This window comes from Pelodiscus sinensis, chromosome 3, assembly GCF_052426305.1.
Source record: "Pelodiscus sinensis isolate ZL-2025 chromosome 3, ASM5242630v1, whole genome shotgun sequence".
In the NCBI taxonomy this organism is placed as follows: Eukaryota; Metazoa; Chordata; order Testudines; family Trionychidae; genus Pelodiscus; species Pelodiscus sinensis.
The window spans coordinates 80,971,505-80,993,908 of NC_143054.1; the positions used below are offsets into that span (position 1 = coordinate 80,971,505).

At 43.3% G+C, this 22,404-nt stretch overlaps 1 protein-coding gene and 1 long non-coding RNA gene across 5 annotated transcripts in view; one reads left to right on the forward strand and one right to left on the reverse strand.

Annotated features, from left to right (window-relative positions):
• The window catches only part of LOC142827513 (uncharacterized), a 56,781-nt gene extending 44,291 nt beyond the window's left edge, over positions 1–12,490 (forward strand). Inside the window, exons 3-5 of one of the 3 annotated variants that reach the window (XR_012902196.2) lie at positions 1,745–1,945; positions 3,740–3,829; positions 11,819–12,490. This is a non-coding gene — a long non-coding RNA (uncharacterized LOC142827513). Of the gene's footprint in view, positions 1–1,744; positions 1,946–3,739; positions 7,172–11,818 lie in introns of those variants that run through there. The other 2 variants (XR_012902195.2, XR_012902194.2) reach the window with 2 other exon arrangements.
• CDK19 (cyclin dependent kinase 19) overlaps positions 1–22,404 on the reverse strand; it is a 185,587-nt gene that overhangs the window by 45,386 nt on the left and 117,797 nt on the right. The window lies entirely within an intron of this gene.

Sequence of the window (22,404 nt, forward strand, 5' to 3'; positions counted from 1 at the left end):
TAAAGCTTAAAGTCTTGATTATTTAACAACTATTTATAGACTAGGCAGCACAAACCTTTTGCTCTTGTACATCCATATAAATCTATTCTTAAAACAGGCACAAATGAGTTTGGTGGTTTCTTCCTAGTCTTTAGATCACAAACACCCAGTTCAGAAAGCCATTAGGCTGCATAGAACAGTTTTACACTGACAGTCTGTTGAAAAGTAGTCATTAGTTGTTGAAGGTCAGGATTTAGATTTGTTTGGAGAAATTTGAACCCAGATGCTCTACCCCAAAAATCCCCATATCCGGCATCCCCCTACCCAGCCACAAGAAATACATTTATACAATAAAGCAGAAAAAAGTCAATAAAATGGCTTTCAATCAGAAGATCATCAAAACAAAAATCCACCCCTTTAACTCAAAACATTTTAGTCAAACATGCTGTATTACCAACCTAATGTTTTTTGCAGCCATTCCTCAAGCTTAGGAACATAGTTATTCAGCCATTAACCATTCTTTAGCTCTTGAAATATTTTATTTCTAAACATGCATTCCAACCCTCCAATACTTTTGGGGCTCTTTTCTGAACTCCTTCCATGGAATTTACCTACATGAAACATAGTGTCTGTGTTAATATTATCATTCCATTATCTATGATTAGAAAACTGTTTAGTGAACATCTTTCTGGTATTGAGGTACCAGGCTCAGAACAGGACACAACATCTCATTAGTTGTTCACATTATAATATGATAGGACTACCAAGAAAAGCAAAATTATAAGCCTGACAAGAGGTCTATTTTGACAAAATGACTTTCAAAGTTTCTCCCTCCCATTGAATTATCAACATTTCAAGTTATTTGCCCCCAAATTAATTAGCTGACATTTTCATTAAGTTAACTGCATTATATTCTGTCTAGTTTTCTAATCCCTCTAGTTCTTTTATATTTTTCTCTGTTCTACTACTATTAGCATTACCTCTCAACTAGCATCTAATAATTTCAGCAAAATGTTGTTCACCAGTTCTTCCACAACAATGAAGTTTTATGCTAGTATTACTACAATCAACATGATCAGACTGATACTGACCACTGCAGTACTCGCTAAATACAGAATTATGTCTAATGGCTAGGAAATCTGCACAAAAGAGCAAGAAATCTTTTTTAAAATAGTGGAAGATCATTCACCTGCAATTGAAATTAGTCTTAAGTCTAAAAAAGAAAAATCGGTAAGAGGCAAATGTGGTTAAACAATTAGGTAACAAGAAAAATAAGCAAGTACTGTAAATAATGCAATGCAAGGCTTTTAAAACAAAATGATCTAATAAAAACAAAGATATAGCATGATACAGAAAATATAGTTAGCAATGCCAATGAACACTATTAGATTGTAGGCCTAGATTTTTCTGGTTTGCTTAGTACCATCATCTAGACTTCCCCCTTTTTTCAGTAAATATGATGGACATCAGACCAAATGCTACTACTGCAGTAAAAGTGAAAATAAAAGGATATATGAATGTATACAAATATAAAGCCAAGTGTTGCCAGATTTTTATCTTTTAAAGAAATGTAGTTTCAACATTGCATATGCTGGTTTTTTTCCTAGAGCAGCAGCAACTTTCTCCATAGAGATATGCTTCAATCATATTCTAAAGGATCAGAACCTAATTCCACCCTATGCCCTTTCTTTACAGTTGATAATGAAGGCAGCATTTATTGTCTTTTTCCCTTTCTGAGTCAGACATCTACCCTCTTCCTCTACAGCAGCAGTGGCCAACCCGTTAAATGGAGAGAGCCAAAACAGTGGTGGAAAAAATACAAAGATCCGCACAAGAATTGTTGAGCAAAAAAGTGAAGAGCTCTTCACCAGCCAGAGTTGTTGAGCAAAAAAAACCTTTAAAAACCACGGCTTAAAAACCATCTGATGATGCCATTTTGCCACGCCGGATGGCTCCCCTGCACCCGGTGAGCATAGAGGGTCAGGGGGCCGTTTCTAGGGGCACATGGGGCGGCTTCACATGCCGGGGGGGGAGGGGAGCAGGCGTCGCAAGCCACATTTTCAGGGGTGAAGAGGCGCATGTAGCTTGCGAGCCATGGGTTGGCCACCCCTGCTCTACAGAATGATAGTTTTAAAGTGAACTGAAAAAAGCGTGCAGTTCTGAATTTGAGACCAAGAAATTCCTGAACAGATTTTCCGGAAACATATAGGTGAGAATAAATAGGCAACTGTGAGCTGTGATGACTGCTAGTGTTGCAGAGCTAAGTTTTTTATTTCTCTATTGTTAGGGGGTGGCCATATTTCCCTATAGAGAATACAGGACATATGGTAAATTTGCTGGAATTCATGTGAGTTCAACAGCAACCAATCAGAACTATGCAGTAGTGCCTCCCCCCTGCAACATGCTATAAAAACTCCTAGGGCCAAGCAGGGGAAGGAGGCTCTCAGGGGTTCGAGCCAGGAATGAAGGGGCTTGGGTATAGGTATAGAATAACTGCTATTTTGGATGTATGAGCCAGCAGGTCTCAAGCCAGCTCTATGTGGCAGGTCAGAGGAGGGAGTGCCACTTATACCCGATTCACCTTAGAAGGCCATCCAGCCTATTTTGGGTGTGCCAGGGGAGGTGTAACCAAAAACTATAACTCAAAAGTCGGGGGCACAGCTCAAAAAGTTTGAAAACAGCTCAGGGTGCAAGGAGGGGACAGCTCAGGATGTTGAATGAGTGGTAGCTCGGGTCTGTGTATGGGCAAGCAGAATGCTAAGGGTGTAGAAAGAGGAGTATCTAGGAGCTGTATTAGGGCAGAGGGTAGCTCAGGGGACAAAGGGGAGGGTAGCTGGTGGCTGTGTTGTGGCCAGGGGGCAACTTAGGGAACAGGGAGGGGGTTGCTAGGGGCTTTGTACCAGGAGGCCTCCCCTGCAGTCCGTGTACCCTGAGGGCTCTGCCAGCAATGGAGCTGGATCCCCCCAACCCTGTGGCTCTTATTGGCTGTGTGGGAAAAGAGGGCTGGGAGCTGAGCAGGAGCTTCAATCCCCAGACCTAGAAGGAGAGGCAGGATACCGTGGCTGCCAGAAAAGCAGCTACCCTGCACTGCCTGGCTCTGGCTTCCTTTCTCCAAACAGACCAAGGGGTGAGGAGAGAAAAGGATCTGAGCTGTCCACCCGACTGCCCCTTTCCACAAAAGTTTGGAAAGGCAACATCCCCAGTGTCCTCTGGCTCTGCTAGGAGATTCTGCTAGATGGGAAACACTAGGGATACAGGATTCAGCCCTGCCACTCCCAGTTTCTGTGGTGGGGGTAAACCGGATCTTCAGCCACTTGGCTCCTGCCTTCAGCCACATGGGGTTTGACAGGACCTGCGCATTGGCTTCAGTGGCAGGAGGGAGGGGGAATACCAAAGATTGGGCTTCATGTGTGATAGATAATTATGTACACAAAATTATGTTAAAAGAAAATGTTTACGGTTGCAAAGTCAGTAACCCAAAAGTTAGGAAGTGCCTATGAAATTCAATTCCCTTGTGTGTACGCATTATGACATAATCTTTAATTATATCACGTTTTTCACGGCTCTCTTTGGATCAACTAAGGTTGTGTGTACTAAAGGAGGTTCTTATTTGACGAACCTGTGCCTTTTTTCTTGCAGAAGTTGCAGAAAATTGAATCTATCCTTGTCTCCACCATAGAGTCTCTATCTAATGGTGGACAAGTCATTTAAACGAAACTTTTCATAGGTGGTCACTAATTGTGTATTCCTCATTTTCTAGGTGCCTCACTTGAAGCTCCTGAATCTGATTTGCAGAAGCGCCGAGTACAGTTAGCTGCAACTAAAATCAATGGGAAGCTGTGTTTTGAGCGTATGTAATGCATAATGCTACATATTCTGAAAAATCAGATCCTAGATGTTTCACCTTGGGCATCCAAAGTTAATTGATACTTTTCACCCTAAATCTCTTTCTGCCTCAGGTCCCCATAAAATGGTGATAATAACCACTCATCTCAAAGGCTACGTCTAGACTAAAAGCCTCTTTCGAAAGAGAGAGTCTATACTGCAATCACTTCTTTCGAAAAAATTAGCCGCTTTTTTGAAAGAGAGCACTCAGGCAGTCTGGATGATCTCTTTCAAAAAAGCCCTGTTTGCATTCAAGAATGCCTTTTTTTGAAAGAGCACTTTCGAAAAAAGGCGTTGTTCCTCGTAAAATGAGGTTTACCGCAGTAAAAAAAACTGCCACATTCTTTCGATTTAATTTCGAAAGAACATGGTGGCAGTCTAGACAGGGGAAGTTTTTTCGAAAAAAGGCCACTTTTTTCGAAAAAAACCTGTAGTCTACATGCACCCAAAAGGGTGTTATGAAAATAAATGCTTTCTTTGTGAAGAACTCAGAGACCATATTGTTGAGAGCCATATGAAAGTCCAGGATTAAATTAATATATCTGTCTTCTGAGCAGGGTTTGAATAATATGCAAAATATAACTCAGGGTACGTCTATACAGCAGCATTATTTCGAAATAACTAGCATTATTTTGAAATAACTTAGTCTGAGTCTACACAACAGGCAGTTATTTCGAAATAAAGTCAAGCTGGAGGACTTCTTACTCCGACTCCTGTAACCCTCATTGTATGAGGAATAAAGGAAGTCGGAGGAAGAGAGCTCTATATTTTGAAATAAGTGCGGTGTAGATGCTCCCAATTTCAAAATAAGCTATTTTGAAATAAGCTGTGCAATTGACATAGCACAATTTGCGTAGCTTATTTCAGGTTAAGACTTGCTGTGTAGACGCATCCTTAGGGGTTACACATTGAACAAGAGGAGAAATCAAAATATTGAATAGCTGCTCATGAAATGAGAACACCATTCATCCTGTGCACTGAAAGAGACAAGGGTCCTGAAGAAAGATGCCATGTGATCATGTAAATTAAAGATAGCAAAAGTAGCCTTAATACTGGAATTTCCTTTTGTGTGTCTGTTCTTTTAATGTATCTGTGTCTGAATTTTCTTGGTTAAAAAAAAAGACAAACCAAATTCCACCATATGATGCCATATAGATATTCCACAATATTTAGATTCACTACATATACCTCTGCCACTTGAGCTAACAGAGTAAAAGACACAGATTAGACGGGACACTTTACCTGTGGGTTTTCACACTTACTCTCAACAGAGGAATGGTGAGACTCAGGGATCTTGGGTTCCATTCAGAAATTGGAGATGTCCTCTCCTTTCACAAAAAACATGTTGGCTCTTCCCCAACAAATCATGTTCATCCATTTGTTTAATAATTGTGATCTTTCAACCAATTTGCTTGGTACTGAGGTTAGGTTTACCAATCTGTAATTGCTGGGGGGTTTGGGGAAAGAGTTATAAAAGCCATCTGGTAAAAGTAAATCACTCCTTACCAATCTATCAGAATTCTTGAGGAGGATATATAAACATGTGAACAAGGGTGATCCAGTGTATATAGTGTACTTAGACTTTCAGAAAGCCTTTTACAAGGTCCTTCACAAAAGGCTCTTAAGCAAATTAAGTAGTCATGGATAAAGGGAAAGTTCCTCTCATGGATTGGTAACAGGTTAAAAGACAGTAAACAAAAGGGTAGGAATAAATGGACAGTTTTTATAATGGAGAGGGAGAAATAGCAGCGTACTCTAGGGATCTGCACCAGGACCAGGGCTATTCAACATATTAATCAGTGATCTGGAGAAAAGCTTAAAGAGTAAAGTGGGAAAGTTTGCAAACAATCCAAAATTATTCAAGATATTTAAGTCTAAAGCATACCACAAAGAGTTACGAAGAGATCTTACAAAAATGGGTATCGAGGCAACAAAATGGTAGATGAAAATCAATGTTGATAAATGCTAAATAATTCATATTTGAAAACATAATCCCATCTATACATATAAAATGATTGGGTCTAAATTAACTGTTATCACTCAAGAAACTCTAGAAACATCTGCTCAATGTGCAGCAGCAGTGAAAAAAGTTAAGAGACTGTTAGGAACCATTAGGAAAAGGATAGATAATAAGACAGTAAGTATCATAATGCCACTATAGAATACCCCTGGGGGAATCCTGCACCACTATACAATGCAGAATTTGTGCAGAAATTAATATTCTATGAAGAATTTCCTCCCCCCGCCCCCAAAATAAGTCTGGCAACAGCCCTTGTCTGTCGGGAGGGTCTGAGCTCCCTGCCACGGACAGGGGCTGCTCCGTGGGGTGCGTAGCAGCTTTTGTCCACAGAGAGCTCAGGCCTGCTATAGGGAGAGGCAGCCTCTCCTTCCCCACCCTGCTGCTTCTGATAGAGGCAACAGTATGGCGGGAGGGGGGGAGAGGAGAAGGAGAAGGTGGCACTGCAGAGCTGGTGTTGGGGGGGGGACATCTTTTAAACTGGCTCCCCCCAGCACTGGCTCCTGCTTCTCGCCCACCTTACTGCCTTTGATACAGAAGCAGCAAGGGGGGAGAAGCATGTAGTCAACATTAACTGATAACCTAGGCTTATCAGTTAATTGTATAGTCGACTACATGCTGACATCCCTAATGTAAACCCATGCTGGGACTGTACAACAGGGGGATCGATCCTTGATAACTACACTGTTCTATTCATGCCCTTTGAGGCATCTGGCATTGGCCACTGTCAGAAGACAGGATATAGGCACAGGCTGAACCTTTGGCATCTGGGAATCTGGTAAGTCAACATCTGTGGTCCAGCAGGACCATTGATATTCCTGGGCCAGGGAGCCCCCTGGACCAGAAAGCCCTCGCAGCCTCCGCGACTCTGGGGACCAGAGCCACGGCTGTTCCAGAGCTGTGGCAGGCCCGGTGCCTGAGAGCCTTTGCAGGTCCGGTAGTCCTGGGGCACCAGTCTTGGGGGGCAGCCCAGCACCCTGGGAAGAAGAGCCCGGCAGCTCAAGTGCAACAGAGCAGTAGGTGGCTAGGAATAGGGATGTAAGCGAGCAGTCGACTAACCGATAAGCCCAGGCTTATCAGTTAACCCTGCTGAATACTTGCACCCCCCTTCCCAGCTGCCTCTGTATCAAAAGCAGCTGTAGGGAGGAGAGAAGCAGGAGTTGGTGCTGGGGGAGCCAGCTTAAAAGCCAGTTCCTCCCATTACCATCTCCATGGTGCCATCCGCCCTGCACCTCTAGCAGAGGCAGTAGCGTGGGGGTGGGGAGGAGGCACAGGAGGCTGCCGTGAAGCAGCCTCTGCCTGTGGCAGGCCCAGCCTCGGTGCAGCAGAGGCTGTTCTGGCAGCAACCCCTGTCCACAGCAGCCCAGGTTGCCAGAGACAGGGGCTGCTTTGCGGCAGCCTCTCCCCTCACAGCAGCCTCTGTCTGGGGGGAGTTCAGATCCCCATGGATAGGGGCTGTTGCCACCCCGTGCTGCTGCCTCTGATACAGAGGCAGCAGTACAGAGGCGGCAGCATGGGATGACAGGGGGCTTCCTGGGAGTGGGGCAGGACTTCACTGGTTGCCAGTCCTGCCCTTGGGGACTATAGAATAGTCAACTAACCACTAAGAATTCATGCAGTTAGACAGCTATTTTATTTCCTGATAGCTAACATACCTGGCTGGATCTGGAGGCAAAGCCAGGACCCAGTGGCCTGGGGGCAGAGGAGCTCTGCTGGGTCTACTGACGGACCCTGGGAGAGCCTGGAATCAGTCAGCAGAGGGACAAAATTGACCTACCATGGTCTGGCAAACTCCTTCGTTTGGGACCGATTAGGTCCCAAGGATGCCAGACCAGGGAGGTCCAACCTGTATAAATGGCCCATTGGTCTGATGCAGTATGTCCATTCTTATATTATCTCCTCTCCCATGTTCCAGTTAATCTTTTCCATCCATGTGCTGACTTGGGGACGCCTGGGGTTCTTAAGTTGAATCTGTATGTAAGTCGGAACTGGCATCCAGATTCAGCCTGTTGAAACTGATCAGCGGCTGATTCCAGGAAGCCCGGGGCAGAGCAACTCTGCCTTGGGCTTCCTGTAGTCAGCCGCTGGTCAGTTTCAGCAGTGGCTGAATCTGGACGCCAGTTCCGACTTACATACAGATTCAACTTAAGAACAAACCTACAGTCCCTATCTTGTACGTAACCCGGGGACTGCCTGTATATGGTTTTGCTAAATGTAACAAATTGTTTTGAATTATACGTACAAAAGTCTAGCCATTGCTTGATCAATGAATGAAGCAGCTAAAGGAAGTTATGGTTCCAGAAAACTGATTGCTGATATACAGAATAAAAGAGCGTAGCACAATCGAGAGTGCAATGCAATATGGAAATATACAAGGATTCAAAATAAAAGAATCCTCCTTGAACATACCATTCTGGAGACTCAAGGTTTTCTTCAGGTTACCTAGAGATGTTGAGTTGCTGAAGAATGTTTGGAAGACAAAATTAAAACTCAAGTAAGATTCAGGATGCTGAGCATGCTTTCATTGTACTTTAATTCACAATGTATTGCTTTTTTTGTGTGTAGTTGATGACAATGCAGTTAAAGTTACACAGAAAAGAATCCACTTTAGCTCAATTCCCATGGAACTTCTCAATATTGGACAATATAGGGCCAGATTCTGTATGGTCCTTAGCAGTGTTCCCTCTAATTTGCCTGGCAGCACAGCTTCGCAGGTGATTAATCAACCCCACCCCATTAGAGGCTTAGGGCTCTGCCCATGGAGCTGACTGACTGGATGGGGCTGATTAATCACCTGTGAAGCTGTACTGCCATGCAGTTTGGAGGGACATTGGTCCTTAGGTAGAATATGGTTGGAGGGGGAAAGGAGGATGAAGGATATAAGGAGATGGACCCACCACTGCTAACTCATTTAAGGGCTAGGCATATTTTTAGACGCTAGGCTCACAGGAGGACAGAGACTGCCCTGCTGCTCCCTTGTGGGCACATGGGACCTCAAAGAGGATGGGACCATTGTTCTATCCATTTAGATACACCACCTGCGAAGAAATATGGAGGAAGCAAGCTGCATCCCACAAAAGATATAACAGTTCACAGACTCTTCTTGTGTTAGAGCTCCAGAAAACAGCCTGCTTCAGAATGCCTCAGAATGCCATAGCCAAGTCAACATAGTTCTATATTGCTCCTTACCAGAAGCTGTACATAATTGTCTTTATTTTAAAAAAATAGAACAAAGATCTGATTCACAAATACTAAAATGGGATTTATGGCATATATTCTTAAACTAGAACTTCCAGAAATATATGATACACTGCCACTGTCCTTAATTTAATAGCAAAATCTAAAGAGAAACAATAAGTCTGTAAGAATACTATATTAAAAACCACCAATTATCCTAAATAATTATAGATTAGCATCTGCAGAAGGAAGGAAATGAGATTAGGGCATTCAAATGAGTAATCTACACCTGTTTTCCATAGTTGGAACTCTTGGGCTTATTCGTGTTTGATTTTCATTACAATTCATTGTCATCTCTGATAATACTTTGAACTGTGGCAATAAGTTTAACTATTATCAACTTCTGATATTTGTTTTATACAGTATTCTGGCAATTCTGTGTGGCCTAATGGGGATTATTTAAGACAAGAACTTGAAGCCTTTAGCCAATCAAAGCACAAATAACTAAAAATGTGTGTCCTGCCAATCATCATAAAATATTTTGTTAATTATACTTCATCAAATATCTTAGACATTAAAATTCTCAAACTTCACTCTTCTCTCAGTCTAAGGCAGAAAAAGAATTTTTCTAACTATGATAAATAATATAGAAATGAAAAGGTAAAATTGCAAAATTAACCCATTTTCATCACAAGCCTAATTTTGCTTTGTGGATTTACAGTGAATGAATTTGGTTAAGATATTAAGTCCCTACACAGAAATATTAGAGAAGGAATAGAAAAGGGAAAAAATAGCTCTTTAAAGAGTGATTATTTTCCAGAAAATTTGTCTTTAAGTCTTTGCCTCCATGTCCACAAGGGAATTTGAGAATACTTTGGAGATGATGCACTAAGGAACCAGACTGTTCTTTGTATTTTTTTAAAGCAGAAACTTTAGGTAGAGTTCAGGAAAGGATGATAATGTATAGTAATTATTCAGTGTAAAACTTAGTGATCAAATGATTATTTCTCAAAACCTTTCAAATTTAAACAACTCCTTTTCTTGAGTGTTTGATTTTCCAAGATGCATGGAACTGTGCTGCAGAAATGTTAATATCTACTTACATTCTGTACATACTGTTTTTCCATTATCAAAATCCTGAGGATTCTCCAAACATACAATTAGCACTATTGTGTAAAAGCAACATGGTAGAAAATACATGGTACAGCACTGTGACAAAATTTAACTAGTTTAATTGAACTCTTGATATCTAACTGAAAAGTCATCACAAACTAAATCACACACACACAAAAAGTAAAAAGATACAAAAGTGAACAACTTCCTCCCTAACATCAGGTATACAATCTTGCACCAGAATTTAGATTCTGAAGTTATGAAAGATCAAAAGCAAAGAAAATAAATTATTATAACAAATAATATCAGCATGAAAGGATCCAAATGTATATCATTACTAGTCAAAAAACAGTAGTGGTCAGCCACAGATGGGTGCTAGTTCAAGTGCAAGTTTCTGATAAACTGCTCTCTTGTTTAGAAATGACAATTTGTCATGCTACTCTTCAGTAATCTTTCCACACGAACACAAGTGTTATTTTAAATGTATATTGACTGGGGAAGGAGTCAGACAAGTACCAAACAAATGGCCAACATCGTCTATATTATTAAATACTGCTTTACATAGAGCAACTTTATTCAAATGGGGCTACAATCAGAGATAAAGAGAAAACTGAGTTGTTTTAAAATTTGTATTTCAACAGATTTAAAGAACACTGAAAGCTGCCCCCCCTTGCTGTGAAGACAGAGATTTATCTTCTATGTCTGTACTAAGACTACGGACCTGAAGATAAATCTGAAACATGCTTGTGTGATCAATCTAAATATATCCAATAGGCTAAGTGTTAAATTCTGTCTCACTGTGGAAATACTCTCCCAAAGGAGCACATATACATACACCAAGAACTAGGCAAGTTAGATAATACTACAATTAGATGCCCAATTCCATTCAAAAGACAATTGAAAAAAGGTGCTTTGCTCCTTTAAGCACTTTTGAAAAATTCACATTGATAGTTGTGAGAAGCAAACTTATTTTGCTCAGCAATAGGCCTATGCACAACACTCTTTGATGGCACAAGCAGGAATAATCAGGAAAGGGCGAGAAAGGGTATGAGTAGCGGCCAAGTATGTGGCATATTCCCATTCTCCAACTCCATCTTCCACAGCTCCTTTTACAAGAGAACACTGGAATGGAGACCAATACTCGTACTCCTCTTGTACAAGATCTTGTATTTCCCTTGTTCTCCTTGTACAGATCTTGTACTCCACTTGCTCAAATATGTTTGGATGGGAATTTGGTCCCAGTATTTTATATTTTGTAGTTAATTTGGGACAACATGTTAAGAGGCTCTTGGCAAATCTCATTCTTTGTTGTGACAATATAGTCTGCAAAATTAGTGACATGAAGCAAAGAAGGTAAAAGAATGAGCTATTGTAAGATTTCTGTTTGCTCTCTGCAGGCTGAAAGAAGGATTTCCTCATAACCTGACACAGTTGAGCTCCCACTCAAATGAGATTGTAAGATACAAAGCAGACATCTGCTTGAGAATGTTTAGGTTAATGATGTTTTTGCAGTGTTTCATTAAAATAAATTTTTACCAAGAATTACATTAACTTTTCTGTTAATTTTAGCATTAGCCTGAAAGCATATACTGACTACAGAGTATAATATTTAACTTTTATTCATTTTTTCATGTGTATTCTTTTCAGACTTATTAAAGATTCCATTATTCACTACGGACTTTGAAGATTGTGCATACTACATGCCAAATTTGGACATAGCTATCTAACCCCACACAACAGATTATGAGATTAGAGCCTTGGAGTTTCAGACTGAGGATGGTTTTGAGTTCTCTGAGCTGAAAACTTATTTGGGAATTTCTTACTAAAAATACTGGATTTTTTTCAGCCTGGTTCAAGAGGTTTTCTTCCCTCTCAAAATAATTTACTTACACGTTTAGAGCAAGCACAATAAACTTCAGCTAAAATATATATTTTTGTGTAGAAATTTATAATGTGCTAAAATTACCGATTTAGAAACTGCTATCTCTATATCTGTATACAATGCTAACACAATGCTCTATTTGAAGCCCTTGTACCCAAAAAGGTATAATGGGTAAATTGTACTGAACAAATAGTTCCTGCTTTGAAGAGCCTTTGTCTAAAAGCAAGAATCACTATAACACAGGGTAACAGGAGAAAACATATCAGGGGAGTGTGTTCTGTAGAGATGGGATGCTTCATGGTACATATTTCCAGAGCTTGGTGCAAGAAAATAATAGAACATTAATTTGGGAAGATATTCAAAGCAAAAGGAACATCAAGAAAGAAAGCAGAGTTAGCAGAAGTAAAAAATAGGGAAAGGAAGCTATCAGGAGAAGTATAAGCACAAGGTAGAACCGACTGCATCTGGAGGTTAGAATGAGATGCAAGCAAAAGAGAGCTATTTGGAACACTGAAACAAGAAAAAAAGAGTTTACCATAAGCACCGACTCTGTGGGTTCTCCAGGGCTTAAGCACCCAAGGAAAAAAATATAGGTGGTGCTTAGCACCTACCAGTCAAACTGGTTCTGGCTCTGGGGCTGGCCACCAATCAGCTGTATGGCAGGCACCCAGAGCTGGAGAGAAGCAAGCGGTGGGCAGGCAAGTGAGGGGGAGCTTGGAGAAGAGGACACAGAAGTGGAATGAGGGCAGGCCAGGGCAGAGCGGGAGAGGAGCACCCACCAGAATTAAAAAATGTCAATGCCTGCGGCGCTTACAATCCAAGTATAAAACTAGAGACAACAGATGAATATAAACAGGCAGTGGTAACACAAGTAAATGAGAAGACAATATTGGTTAGTATGATAGATTTTAATCTCAGTCAGAACATCAACAGTTTAAATGTTGTCAAGTTTTTTGTAGGCCTCCCAGCAAAGAAGCATTGAAGAGGGAACTAAAATTTAGTTTTGTGGACGATTACAGAGAGTTTCTCCCTGGCTTGAGGGTCTGCATGGGAGAACACATGAAGTTGCCTCTTTGAAAAAATAACAAATCAAGGACTTGAACTGGAATCATGAGCTTGATCAGAAGCAAGAGTCAACCTTTAACTACTGAATGAGAGATGGTGTTAGGGCAGGGATGCCTTGCGTGATGGGCCTTGAAAGTGAAGGGGTACAGCTTTTAGTTCTGATTGGTCCACAGCTTCTATATAAACACAAGACAGGAACAAGAAATTGTCTATCCAACTGGAATCTACCTTACTCTGGACTGTGTGCTTTGTGTTTCATGTTTCTGACCACCTAACTTGACATCCAAGTTTGTCTCCTGCTTCTGATCTCCTGGTGTCCTGACCCTACTTGCCTCCTGACACTCAAGGCTCAGTTTGCCCTCACGCCTGTCAAACTCTGACCTCCAGGTATCTGATGTGGTCTGACTCCTGCTTTGATTACTAGGTCAGTTGTAACATCAAGATATATTGGCAACATGGATTCCACTCTTGGCATATATGGGCTCTAAGAGCGCAAGATCTTTGGCCAGCAGAGTATGTTGGAGGCTGCACCTGCTCCCCAGATGCACCGTCTCCTACCTGGGCACACAAAACAGGAGAGTTGACCGAACTCTGCCCACTGGGGCTGCAAATGCACTCTAGTTGTCCTTGCCCCTGTGCTCTCCATCCTACACCATAAATAGGAGGGCAGGCCCAAAAATATGAGATGCATCTTTATAAGTCCAAACGGGCACAGCCAAGAAGGCTACATTTGTTAAAAAATAATACAGCTTAGCTGGGAAGTGACTGCAGCTATAAAGAAATATAAAAATAATAATAAATAAAAAAGATGGGAAGGTGATAGCAATGGATGTAAAGTAAATACTGGGAGTTATAGAAAAATGCTAAGAAAAACAAATGGACCAATCTATAGCCAACAAGTTATGAACAATAAGAGTTTCTTTTAAAGTATATTAGGAACAAAAGGAATGCTAATTATGGCATTGCTCTATTACTAGATGGAAATGGTAGGACTGTTAATAAGTAATAATAATACTGTAGAAAAAGATAGTAGTTAATAATTTTGCTTGGTGAATAATAAATCCTGGAGTAACATCGCAATATCCTTGACCAAAACACAGGAAACTCCATAACTTTATACTGGAGTATGGTACTGCAAGCTCTACAAAGAAAGGCTAAGGCTAGAAGGGCTCCCTTAACTTCTGCACCCAATAAACCATTCTTTTTTTGAAAAGTTCCAAGAGATGTTATGGTTAGAAGTGGTCTAGTCCTTCTTTCATTGGAGAGACTGCACCTCCATTTGCACAGAAACCTATGCAATTAGGTGAGCATGTCTATAATCAATTCCCAACACTGCTTATGAGGAGGTTACTCACCTGTGCAGTAACAGATGTTCTTCGAGATGAATGTCCCCGTGGATGCTCCACCTTAGGTTGGTGCACCGCTGGCGCACTGAGGATCAAAGTCTTCAGAGCAGTGTCCCTGAGGCCACACATGCACGAGCTCCTACTGTGCAGGCACCATGCATGCGTGAGCCCCTCTCCCCACTTCCCTGAGTTCCTTCTCTACCTTAGAGAGAGACTCCTTGGAGAGACCAGAATTCTGAAGCAGAGGGGAGGAAGAGAGAGTAGTGGAGCACCTAGGGGGACACTCATCTCGAAGAATGTCAGTTACTGCACAGGTGATATTTTTAGTAGCACAGCTATTGCCCCAGCTGCTCCCGGGACTGGAGCTGGGGCCATGGTACAGCTGCTCTTGGGCTGGGGTACTAACAATAACATCACGGCCCTAGCCCAGGAGCAGCTGTGCTGCAGCCTGGCTCTAGTCCCTGGCTCTAGTTCCGGCACACAGCAAGGGGCTGCCTGCCAAACGGCCATGACCCATGTGCCAGGACTGCAGCTGGGCTGTGGTGCTATTTTTAGTACCGAGGCCCTGGCCCCAACAGCCACCATGCAGCCACGTCCCCCACTGCTCCCAGGGTGGGACCATATGGCAGGTGGCTGCCTCATGTGCTTTCCCCTTCAAATGCCTGGGGGACTGGAAGGGAGGCGGGGACGGGAAAATGTCTAAGGGGGGAGGGGTGTGACGGGGTAGGCGGCTTGTCCACGCCACCCCGCACTGAAACGGACACCAGGGCAGGGAACAGGCACCCAAGAGGGGGGGCGGACAAAGGGGGGCCGACCGTGGGGAGCCCGGAAGCCGCACCAAGGGCCGACGCGGCCGGCAGTCCGCAGGTCAGCCCGACGCCTTCTGATGACGTCAGTGGAGGCGACGGGCGGGATGCCAGGAAGGGCGGGGCCCTAAACCCCGGGACAACGCCGGCCCAGGAGATGGAAGGGCGGGGGATTCAAAAGGGCGATGGCCACAACCAAGGGGGAGGAAGCTCCTGGGTGTGGGAGGAGTCCACCTCCCCGCCAGAGGGGCCAAGAGTGAGGGAACCTTCGCGGCCGGACCCTCGCCAGAGGAAGGGACTCAGGGTGAGTCTATCCCCTCGCTGGGGAACTGACTGAGGTTAAGCCGGGAAGAAGGGAACCAGGGTGGGGCCGCAAACCCCGCGAGTGGAGGGTTTGGGGAACTCGACCCCCTCCACTGACAAGGGACAAGCGTCCCCGTCTTAGGGTCCTGGGTCGGGGCTCGGAGAGTGGGAGGGCCCGAGCCCCCTTCCCAGCCCCTCGGGTCCAAGTGGGCCCAAAGTACACCGAAGCTACAGGCCGTAGACCACGGCTAGGCGGTCAGTCACGAGGCGAATCCTCTGTTTAGGACGCTGGTGCACCCGAACTCGGGGTGGCCTCCGTGGAGTAGGTAACAGTAGGCCCTTAAGGAAAGCAGTCATGATAGATACCGATTTGTGGAGTGCGCCAGTAGGACTGCTGGCGGCTGTCTGTGTTTCTGTGAATAGGCCAAATGTATGCATGCAGAGATCCATATGGATATTCACTGTTTGGAAACTGGTTGACCTCTGGTCCTATCCACTCACGACACAAACAGTCTGGGCGTTCAGCAGAAGTCTTATATGCATTCTAGGTAGAAGGCTAATGCCCTGAGCACATCCAGCGTGTGTAGCGCTAACTGATTATTGTCCCTATGTGGTTTTGGGAAGAACACAGGTAGGTATATCGGTTCATTACAACAGAATGAGGTAGGTATCTTGGGAAGGAATTTCAGGTGAGTTCTAAGGTGACCTTGACCTTGTCCTTGGGTCCCCATGAGTGCCGCTATCTCTCCCACTCTCCTGGCCGATGTTATTGCTATGAGAAAGGCCACTTTTCATTGGCAGGTGGAGTAGTGAGCAATTTGCAAGCAGCTCGAAAGGTCATCTCATGATTGAGTCCAGCATGAGGTTCAAATCCCATGATGGTACTGGATCTCTACATGGTGGATATAGGTTTTGTATCCATTTCCAAAATCTCTTAACACACCGGTGAGTGGGAAAAAACGGAATATCTTTGTACGGGTATTGATTAAGGGAGACTGACAAAGTGCAACTAATGCCAGCGGTGGTTAAGAAGGAACTTAGAGAATGTCTGCCAGTGTGTGTGCAACTGTCAGTCTGAGCAATTGTGCAAGAGTGCAACACGCATTGGGGGACTGCTAACAAAGATCTCTGGGCTATGTTCTCAGCAGCGCTGACACACTTCAGTGGAGCACCCACAAGGACCCTCAAAGAAGAAGAGTGCTCTTTCTTGGACTTCCTGCTGTGTAGACAACGCCAAAAGCTGAAATAAGCTATTTCAACTTAAACTACGCAATTTAGCCCTGATGTGTAGACTTGCCCATACTGAATTGCGAAGACTATGGGAAGAAGCAAGTTGGAATCCTGTTCTAGAAATACAGAATGAGCTAGGAGAGGGTACAGAGTGAGTCACAGGCTTGAGCAAGTTCACAAAAGTTTTAAATCTGGCAAGGCAATTTTGATCTAAATCTTGACATGAACAGGGAGTCAGTGGAATTATTTGTAGACTGGGGTGGAGTCAACTCACATGTTTGTACATGGTACAAGATATACAGCAATATTCTGCATTTGATGGGGTGAGTACGATTAAGACTTGGAAAGGTCAAAAAAGGGAGAGGCAATAATTAAGGCAGAGTGATGATGATTTCAGGAGAGATGGAGTGAAGACAATATGAGTAATGATGAAGAAGTGGCTACAGGCAAGTTGACTGCTATAGGAGTGTGAGCAGAATGGAGAATGGAAACAAAAGATATGTGTCAAGGAAGAAAACAGCACACAGAATAGTTACTAAGAAGGCACTTCTGGCAAAAAAAAACAAATTCTGTTTTTTATATGGCTCAGAACTATTTACTTTTTCTCACCATTGATCAACGATTATACTATTTTCTATGCAGAATAACATGGAAGAGTAGGTAGCAGCTAAGATATAATTACAGTACTCAGGTACTGGAGACATGTGGCTTAGTGCCTAAACATGGAGATAGACCCTAATAGATGTTTCAAAAGCACCTAGCCAGGTTACCTAACTCCCATTCTTTAGGACCAGCTTTTCAAATAGAAATCTACGAGTAGGTGCCTATCCTACTTTGGCACTTTTAAAAATCTCACTAGGAGTCTAATTTTTTTGAAAATCTAGCTATCACCACAAACCAAAAAGCATTGCTTTCTGCCCAACAAATGTACTGTGCTCTGCAATATGCCAGTGGTTCCCAACCACCGGGTTGTGGCCCACTGCTGTGCCGCAGACCTCTTGGCCTGCTGGGCCACGATGACTCTGGGGGCCAGGGCTGGCATACACCACTCTTGCCACTCCCAACAGCCATGGTGGGAGCGGAGGTGCTGGGCGGTATACCCCAGACCCAACCCTCAGAGTCGCCACAACATGGGCAGCAGCACACGACTAGGTGAGGGGGGCAGGGCAGACACTGGGGGCTCCAGGGGCAGAGCTAGTGCTGGGGGGCTCTGGAGACTAACCCAGAAGTGGGGGACAGCTACGGAGGCTGGGCTGGCACTGGGGGAGGCTCTGGGGGAGTTGGGTACAGTGGGGCTCTGGGGTCAGTGACTGGCACTAGGGGGTAGTGGAGGGATGGAGGGCTCTGGGGTTAAGACTGGCACTAGGAGCTGGGTTTTTTTGATGGACTGGCAATGTTTTATTTGCATAATTAATATGCAAGTATACAAATAAAATGTTGCTGGTCCGCCGAAAGTCTGTGAATAGGTTTGCCAGTCCCCGGTATCAAAAAGATTGGGAACCACTGCATTATGCCTTACACATTAAGTAACAAATTACATCCTATGACATTCAGTTTAAATCATTCTTTTAGCACAGTAGCAACCATTATATTGAGAGTGAATGACATTCGGAAAGCTTTGAAAAGGGTCAAGTCTGATGAAGCTTTATTTTTTATTTAGCTACCAGACTTTATACTTTTTATGAGTAAATGACTGCTACAGCAATCAAACTTTTAGAATAAATATCATGGGCTAATTTGGCATTACTAAAATTAGAGTTCAACAAAATAAAAGGACACTAAATTTAATATTTTTGAAAATATTTATGTTAACTTTAGAGTGTTTCCCACTTAGAGAAAACACACAGCAAGGTTTATAGGAGAGTGCTTGGGAAGGCAAAAAAATACATTAGTCCAAGATATGGATAATAATGAATTCACAGGAATTATTCTAAATTCATTATTATTATACTAACATTTTTATTATTCACATTTTGAAAGTAAGCCCCTTCAGAAACAATGTAAAATGCTGCATGTTGCTGAATAGCAAATTGTTTAAAAAAAACAACATATCTTTATAACACATACACCTTTATTGCCCTACAATCTCTTCCTTTGGCATTTTCTTCTCTCTTCACCTTGCCTCACCTGCCCTTCAGGTTTGCAAAGCTCTTTCTCCCAGCCATAGTATAATTATATTTACATTATATTTCAAAGGAAGCGACTGGGGAGGAGAAAGACTGGGGTTCTCCCAACTAGGGATGTTAATGATTAACCAATAAGCCTCACTCCTTAAGGCTGGAATGGCTACCCCACCTGCCCTGCTTAACCAGTAAGCCTCATCCAGCCAGATTGGAGTGGGCCTCTAATCAGTTAACCAGTTAAACTGAATATTTAGCTGGTTAACTAATTAAATGAGATTTTACATCCCTATTCCCAACCTAACAAAGTTATAAAACAAATATGACAGTTATTATAGAGATCAGATCCTTATAGGAGGTATGATGGGGAGACAAATGCCAAGCCAGATACCCCCATTGGCCCAGTACAGGGGTGGTACACTATATCCCATCATAGCATCATCTGTTTTTCTTGCGATGCAGAGAGTTGCAGTGAGGTGAGCTCCAGTCCCTTAGTGGGGCGGCATAAAAAATAGCCTATGTCCCCTAAACCTCCAGGCTGGGACCAACCCCACAACTGTGGTCCTGGATTGGACAAAACAATGATCAGCCTGAAATCCCTGGGCAGAACAAAAGAAAAAGGCAGTCTATGGCCCCAAGCCTCCTGGGCTGAGGCAAACAGTAGCCCTCTAGATAGAGCAAAACAAGAATCAGTCTGTGGCCCCTGGGCAGAGCAGAACAAACTAACAGTTGAGCCTTATGCCTCTGGGCTGGGACACAGACCAGACAGCAGTCATGCCTGGTGGCCCATGGGGATTGTAGGGGAACTGGCCCCACCATCTCCAGATGGTTCTGACTCAAGGTCCTCTTAAGTTGGGGAACTCCTCACTTGGGAAACTTCTCACTAGGTGTTCAGGCATCACCTTCTGCTACCTTCCCTGGGTCCCTTCTTACCACAAGTTAAATCCTGGGCATATCCTCAGCTGCCAGTGGCTTGGCTTCTCCTGGCAGTCTCAGCATTCAGCAAATCGCATGCAGCATACTCCAGGTCCCTCAAGAACATGCAGTACATGCACAGCAGGGGAAAGAGGTGTGACCCGATTGGCCTGTCCCACTTGGCCCAGTGCTCAATTGGTACATCCCATCATATAAGATATTGAGAGGAGAAGGATAAAATGAAGTCATTGCCAAAACTCACATTCTGTGGAAACAGAACTGAGCTTGAAAGGAGATAAACAGGGTAACTTTTTTTTTCTCAGAGAGGAGTGTTTCAAACTTAAAACACAACTTCCTATTATCAGTTTGATAGCCTCATTTTCTTTACTTTTTTGGCTCCCTCATTTGTCTTCTAGACATTTTAAAGGCTGCAGCTGAAAGGAGATATTGAGGCAGCCCTTGGTGCTAGCTAAAAGCTTGTACATTAGAAGTAAAGGAGCAACTGAAACAGAAATAATAGTGAATCTAAGTGAAGAGATCTGCACAGAGAAATAACCAGCCGTTGAAAATCCTTGTATTCTGGCTAACGTCAGCCAGTCAGAGCATATATATTCACTGATTCTATCATTACTGAGATACATCTGTGTCATCATTTATACTCAACAGCTCTCTAGAACAGCATAAGTAGGAACTAAGTATATGTTATTCAGAAACTGTCTGACACGTTTGCCCTCTTAGTGGCTATGACAATTCAGTATATTGCTATACAGTGACCTGATAAGAATAAATTTCAGGAATATTTGAGTCTAATGTCCTTATCAGTATCCTGAATTAAAAAAAAAAAACAAGAATCCAGTGATCTGTTTAATTTGTTGAAGTGTAACATCAATGGAGTTGCCAAGCCAGCTTCCAAAGCTTTTGTTCTAAAAGTTCAGTTGCTGTAAAATGTAGCTTCAACAGCATTAGAAGTTGATGCTAGCTTAATAAATTCAGCTTCATGGAACTGGAGCTTTATGCAAAGTTCTGACAAATGTCATCCACAGTTACACCAAGAATTATTTTAAAGATACAGGTTGGACCTCCATGGTCCAGCACCCTTGAGACCTGAGCTGTCCCAAACCAGGAAGTTTGCTGGACCAGGGGAGGTCAATGTTCGCCTGCTGGATGCCCCCTCCCAGGCTCCTTTCCTTGCATCTCCCTGTCCTGCCACTGGCCCCACTAATGCTAGCCCACCACGGTTCCCCACCTTGTTGCCCGCCCGCTTCCCTAGGGTCTCCCAAGGTTCTTGGCAGGAACAGCTTGGCTGTTGCCAGTCCTGCTACTGCAGGGTGTTCTCCAGGGTTCCCACCGCTGGTCCTACTGCTGCCAGGGGTTCCCAGCGAAGGCTGCCTGGCCATCCCAGCCCTGCTGTCATCAGGGGTTTCCCGGGATTCCTGGCCACGTAGCCCCGCTAACACTGGGGGTTCCCCAGCCCAGGCAAGAGCTTCCCAGACACCTCCTGGCCTTGCTGATGCCTGGGGTTCCCTGGTCAGGGCTTGGGCTCCCCAGCCACCACCTGGGCCCGTTAATGCTGGAGGTTCAGGGACAAAGAGGGGGTTCCCCAGATGCCACCTGGGCCCGTCAGGGCTCCCCAGCTCCTGGTTGCTCCAGGGGTATTTGGTCCAGCAACACCCCAGGCTCTGCAGATGGAGGTTGCTGGACCTCAATGTCCCGGATTTGGGAGGTTCAACCTGTACTTCTAAAACTGAACTAGACAAGAAAATGCCTCCAGCACCTTAGAACTATAGATTCCTTTCATGCTGTGCCGTATTATTTCACTTAGAAAAATGGTATTATTGAAGAAAGAAAGAAAGAAAGAAAGAAAGAAAGAAAGAAAGAAAGAAAGAAAGAAAGAAAGAAAGAAAGAAAGAAAGAAAGAAAGAAAGAAAGAAAGAAAGAAAGAAAGAAAGAAAGAAAGAAAGAAAGAAAGAAAGAAAGAAAGAAAGAAAGAAAGAAAGAGATCAGGGTACAGAGTTCCCAGCCATCTCTAGGAGAAAAGTTCTTCAATGGGAATTTTAGGAATACGGAAAACAGTCCATACACATTATTTCCAAAGAAAAATTATATTAAAAAATATTGGCTGTCAATGAACAATGCACTGAACTTTCCAATTCTTATTCAAGGTTTAACTCATAAAGGATGGAGTTAAACTACTCTGTGGTTTTTAAATTAAAAATCTGAAATTTCTATTCTACATAGAACCAGCTGAATACTTTAAAACCAAATTTCAGCACTGCTTGACAACAAGGACATTCCGTACACTTAAAATACCCTTTTATTAAAAAAATAGGAGTGACTGAAAGGCAATGTAACAGGTTGCCACGTAGAGAATCCATGTGTTCTAAGCTCCTGAGGCTAGCAGAAGTCAAAAGCAATGAGTAGGTCAATAAGGTGCTGATTCATCCCCACAAAGGATCCATTGCCACACCCTGTCTCTTTTCCAGGTGTTTTATTTCTCAAATGGAGGCCAAAACCCCTCAAGCACAACTCTCCAGCTCCCAAAAGATTTTCCATTTTGCCTCCTTCA